The sequence below is a fragment of the Miscanthus floridulus genome, unplaced genomic scaffold (assembly GCF_019320115.1).
Source record: "Miscanthus floridulus cultivar M001 unplaced genomic scaffold, ASM1932011v1 fs_674_1_2, whole genome shotgun sequence".
Lineage (NCBI taxonomy): Eukaryota > Viridiplantae > Streptophyta > Magnoliopsida > Poales > Poaceae > Miscanthus > Miscanthus floridulus.
Window position 1 is genome coordinate 35,790 of NW_027097092.1, and position 6,132 is coordinate 41,921.

The 6,132-nt window shown below is 50.3% G+C and overlaps 1 pseudogene; it reads right to left on the reverse strand.

Moving 5' to 3' along the window:
- Positions 1 to 268: 268 nt before the first annotated feature.
- LOC136532626 (thaumatin-like protein 1) lies at positions 269 to 3,448 on the reverse strand (annotated as a pseudogene).
- Between the last annotated feature and the right edge of the window lie 2,684 nt (positions 3,449 to 6,132).

A 6,132-nucleotide genomic window follows, 5' to 3' on the forward strand; every position in this document is an offset into this window, starting at 1 on the left:
TTAGTGCGTGCATAATCATTGCTTCTAGTCTTTCGGTATCTGCGAAACAATCTTGTACATTTCTTTCTTTTGTTGATGAACACAACGGTACAAACCCAATAAGGAGGAGAAGAAGAAGAAGAAAATGTCGGATTTTACAATGGCGTGATGCGATCCTGGTCAAATCAAATCATATCATCTCCGCGCACAAACCCAGCACGGACAGACGGACAGCCCCACCGCGCGCAACACCAACCACCACCCCTTCCCATCGGGGCAGCTCGGTCGGCGTCCGCGTCGGCACGGCGGCAAGCCGAGCGCACCGCTTCGCTTTGCGCCAGTGCCCCGTGCGCGCCCGCTTCTTTCTTTGACCGAAACTTTCGCCTCACACACCTGTGACGGGGTCGGTTGCCTGGGTTTCCCGCTGGTACTATAGCACCAGCAGCAGCAGGCCGCCGAGCAGGAGCGGCGCGAGGAGCGAGGCCCGGAGCGCCGGCGGCCCCGACGGCGCGTCGCCCGTGGCGAGGCTGGCGAGCCAGGAGTTGTCGCCCAGCATCACGCCCTGCCCGTCGGGGCCGCCGCCTTGCCCACCTGCCGACCGCGGCGTCGCCCCCGGTAGCGTCGGCGTTGGGCCTGTCGGTGCCGCCGTCGTTGCTCCAGGGCCACTCGACGATTTCAGGCTGCACCGTTTTCCGTCACACAAAAAGGACACCAGCAATTAGTGAAAAGAACGCCCGGTGAATTAATCTAATGATGAAAACGATCCTTCTGCTTGCTTTTTACTATCCTTTCTGAGTTAAATATTTACTGCTACTGACGTCGCGATGTAGCACAGTATAGCAGGCTAGCAGGGGTGGTGGTTGTTTACGCTCCCTTTGTTGTACGCTGACAACACGAGATAAGAAACCGACTGGCCTGGCCCGCCCATGACGTGGACGTGTAAACCGACAGCGGTAAAAAGGTCCGCACGGGCACGAGGGGTCAAACCTCTTGCAGCAAGCTAATCCTAATGTTAAGAAGCACTAAGCGCCAACTGAAATGGCAAGATAGAATAGTGTTTTTCTCTCACAAATTCCTCCAGAATTCCTCCAAACCATCCAAATTCCTCCAGAACCATACCATCCGAACAGGGCCAGTTTGGAGGAATTCTGGAGGAATTTATGAGAGGAAAACGCTATTCCGGATAAAAAAGAAGCGGATCAAGTCGGGTTTAAGGGCACGCGAACGGGCCAAAGCGTACTTGATCCAGGCCAATCATTACATCACACGGCAATCTTCCAAACCTCTCGCCATCACTGTCCCATTGTACTAATCCATTCCAGAGTTTTAGAAGTATATGGCATACCTGCACTCGTTTTCTATGCATTTAAACAAGACAGATAAGGTGATATGGCGCGCTCAGTGCTGGGTCACTCACTCTTGATCATGCACCAACCGCTACCGGTGCACGATTGCTAGGTGCAGCAAGTGTACCGGGCCATGGTGTGCCGTCGCCAATTCATTGCCCCGGCGGGCCTACTAACTCTGCATGCAAATCTCGAGAGCATTTATGACTAACCACGTTCTAATCATTAATCAAGAAGGCACGCCAAAGCATGGGAAAAGTCAATTACTACGAGGGTAGCGTGTGAGCTCGGAAGGAAGATGAAGATGAAGACGAAGACGAAGATGTACCTTGGGGTGGCGACGGGGCAGAAGGTGATGGTGTAGTCGCGGCCGCCGGCGCAGGTGAAGGTGCTGGTGGGGTCATCGTAGGCGTAGCTGTACGACTTGGGGCACGCCGACTTGAAGAGCTGCGAGTAGGCGGTGGAGCGGCAGGTGTTGGGGTTGCCGTACGCGCCGCTGCAGCAGTACTCGGGCTTGCCGAAGGCGTCGCAGGCGCTGCGGCAGCCGGCGCCGCCCTCGGTGCGCAGCTCCGCGGGGCACCGCTCGTTGAGGTCCGCACTGCACCCGGCCGCGGCGCACGTCGTGGCGCCCGTGGCGCCGCCCGCGGGCTCCACCAGGATCGGGAGGTTGTAGCCGTCCACGAGGCTCACGTCGTAGAAGTCGTCGCCGCCGCCGCCGGCCAGCGTGAACTCGGCCAGCGTCGCCGGCGTCGCCGCGTTCTGGCCGTTGCACTCCAGGGAGCCCGACCCGCAGTCGCCCGTGGCGCACACCACCTTCCGCTCGCGTCCTGCGCGCAGCCGGTGCGTGCCCAGGCCCGGCCGGACCACCCCGACGGCGCCGGTACCGCGCGCGACGTCCCCGGCGGCAGGACGAAGCCCGTCGGGTCCAGCCGAGAGCTCCCGGCGTTCGACTGGATGCCCGGCCACACCGTCCCCGTGCACCTGTTGACGAACGTGAATGTCGCGGCTCTCCCTTCTGCGACCAAGAACCCAAAGACATCGTCAATTCAGCTCTCACCATCGCCCCTTACAAGAATTCCGTCAAACAATCACCAAAGCAGCCAAATACAGTAAGTACTCTTCAACGATCGAATTGTTACCTCTGAGAAATGTACTGACCAGAACAAGAACTAGGAAGCAAACTCTTGTTGCAATTCCCATGGCCTCGAAGACAGCAATGCAGCTCTACGAGGTGGTTGGCAATGGCAATTGGCACGAGCAAGAAGGGCTTGTATATAATGTCAGCTCAGTACAGGTACAGGCTATCGTACAAGTAGAAGGAGTGCCGCTCAGGTACTGCTAGCTTGAGTACAGTGGCTAGAGAGGAGCACAGGATAGGCGAGGAAGGTAGAGAAGACGACTGCAGTCAGAACAGTGTTTCCCACTCACAACAATTTAATACGGCGACTATCAGGAAATCAAGAAGAGAGGTGGAGAGAAGAGGGGGAATCCGAGCACTCCCTCTTGGACTACACTTATAGCGCAAGGGAGGCAGTTTACTAACTCCCTTTCCGCCCGGTATAATCATGCTTTCTTCAGTAAAGTGAAAGCACGGAAGGAAGACGGCCTGATTGAATTCAGATGCTCTTTTCCTCTGCAATTTGCGGTATAGCGCGTAACTCTGGCCTAATTGCTCTTGTGCGGTTTCCAGGACGGATGGGAAACATGGTGGATTGGTGCTCGGTGAGATCCGTATATCTTTTTGCAGAAAGGCGTCGAATTCGATGAGATTTAGTTGAAGGGCGATGGGCATAGCTGAACCAACGTCTCTGTGCCTGTGCGTGTGTGTGGGGCCTTGCGACTAGTAGGAGATAACATAAGGAAATCGAGCATGTTGTCTGAGCTTGTTTTGCCAATGATCAAGGTGGGTAAAAGCACGAAAAGCTTAATCTTTCAGCAGGGCCTGCATTGCATGTGCAGTGCAGACGATGGAAAGGTCGTTGGCCTGTCTGATTTCTGAAGCGCGTAGTTAAGGTGCTGACTGCTGACAGACAAATGGAAGCTGCTAATGAACCGAGGTGGCAAGTGCCCACAATCGGTTAGCCAACGTAAATGTACTATTCATGATAAATTATTTGATTGCGATTCTTTTTTTTAGAGGTTTTGATTGCGATCCTGATGATGAATGTATACGGTCCAAATTGTTTCTAGGAACTACCGAATGACGGAAATGGAAAACAAAGGAGCAATTCAGCAGCACAAAGAAAAGTAGGAAAAAGCGAAATGAATGGCTCGCTGTTAAGCGTAAAACGAGACCACATTTATGAATGAAAGAGGCACGAGGAAACTCCACTCCACAGGAGCTAGCATCACAAAGGACAGGCATGAAAGAAGGTAGAGGATGACGGTTTTGGCACATATTCAAAATATGGCAGAAGTGAAATAACACGTTTTTAGAGGCGCTCGTCCTTAAGTAGAAACTAAGCACCTTAAAAGTGAGCTACATCGAACAGTTTCGTCGAGCAAAACCCAATGGAGAACTCGAACAATCCATGTTTTACATCCAGAATACAATAATGAGTACAAACTTAAATACTTAGTTCATTAAATACAACAAGAGTTCTTGAAAATTATTTATTACAATACCAAAGTTCAGAGTGCGATAATTAAACAGCGGAATGAAAATAAACATCTAGCGGAAACGATACATGGATCCGTCTGTGCCCATCAGAAGAATCCTCCACACAAGAGCTACTCCTCAAGCTGCACCTACAACATGGGTAAAATAAACCCTGAGTATACAATGTACTCGCAAAACTTACCCGATTAGTGGGAATAGTTTCCCGGCTCTCAAGGATATGATAGGCAATATGGGTTCGTTGATTTCTTTTTGTTTACGAAAAACATTACTAATAGTTCATACTTATAGTCAAATTTTATTAGCAGTCATGATTACTTCATTAGCTAACCATTCTAGGTAAGCACATGTTCTACTTTCAAGCAAAGGTTAAGCAATCAGAACCATTTTACCATCTTTCATCTTCCAGTTCTTACTACGATGCTAGACCATAGTCAAGTCGTACCGTCTCATAGAAACAGCGATTTACGAACCAATGTATCCCAGCTGGGTACCTTGAAATACACGTCTCGTTTATACCCCAGGCACAAACAAGACCAACCCATTTCACTCCTGTCACAGGGTCTAGGTCTCTGTCCAAACTTAGACTCCAAGCCCCCACACTTGAGACCATGTCTCAGTATGGTGCTTAGACCTCCACATTTCCCTGACTCCAATCAGTCGGTCTAGAAAGAGCCAGAACCCACGACAAGAACGTAACGAGTCTTCCCGCTCCCATAAGCAAATATGTGCTCAGAATAATAAGTCTCTAACCTGATTACCATCCACGGCAATGGACGGTCCTTAATCGACACGAACAGGGAAAACAATGTAATCAAGCTAAGCCCCTGTCGATGTTTTACCACCGGCAACCCGTCACGGGGTACCCGGGACGGTGATTTGTTTGGAGGGGTATCGGCGTTTGTAGGAACTCGATGATAAACGCAGGGAGACAATGATTTATACTGGTTCGGCACGCCGGGAAGTCACGGCGCCCTACGTCCAGTCTGGTGTGGATAGTATATTACGCCCTGCACTATTTGTTGTGTTGCGAGGTATGTTGTGGTTGTGAGTTCTGTCGGTTATGTGTGTCTCGATCTAGGGACCCCTGCCCTCCTTTATATAGTCCAGGAGAGGCGGGAGTCCTAGTCGGTTACAAAGTAGAGATCCTAGTAGGATTACGTGTAACTAGTCCTAGTAGGATTACATATAGGGAATCCTAGTTGGACTAGGTCTTCTTCTCTCTTCTCCATACGAAACCCCATGGGTCCCGCATCGACAAGCCCCTGAGCATTTCATGGATGAGCTTCAGAAGCCTTCTTGTTCTTCTTGGTCTTCGTTGAGTTGTTGTAAATCCGTTCCAGGTTCTTCTGAAGTGAAACCTTGAGATGGTCTTCTTTTGGTTGGTTCGTCATGACTGATGTGCACTTTTTTCTAAAAAAGTGCACTCAGTGAGTGTAGCCCCTGAGCCTCTTGCTTGTTGGGACAAGAAGCCAGAGGGTCCCTTTAGTCTTCTTGGTTGCTCCGAGTTCTTTTTCGGTGGGTGCAATTTTTCGTAAAAATTACACTCACTGAGTGTAGCCCTCGAGCCTCTTGCTTTTGCTTGCAAAAGTTGGAGGGTCCAGATTCTTGTCTTCAAAAAATTTTTGGGGTTATGTATCCCGCAGCCCCCGAGCCTTCTCCGAGTACTTTTCTTTAGAATAGAAATCGGATGAAGGGTCTTGATGTGTTGTCTTTGTTGTAGTCTTGAGTACTTGTATTCTTGGTCTTTCATCCTTGAATTCGAGCCCCCGGGCGTAGTTGAAGCGAATGCCGAGCCCCCGAGCTTAGTGTTTGACTAAGCCGTGATGCTCTTCCGAGTTGTTTTTATTCATCCAGGTCGTTTCTAGACTTCTCTGGTTCTTGATGTACCTCTTCCAGGTTGTTTGCACTTCGTCCAGGTTCTTTCTGAACTTGTATGTACCTTATCCGGGTTGTTTTCTGATCAATCCGGGTTCTTTCTGAATTTGTCTTGGTACTTGCAGCACCTCTTCGGAGTTGTTTTCTGATCGATCTGGGTTCTTTCTAAGCGCTTGTCTTGGTTCTTGTCGCACCTTGTCGGGGTTCTTTTTTGATCAAACCAGGTTGTTTCTAGACTAGCTCTCAGTAGCATGTTTTTCCTGATCTCATGGTATAGATGTAGCTCCCCTGCATGTTAAACATAAAAATATG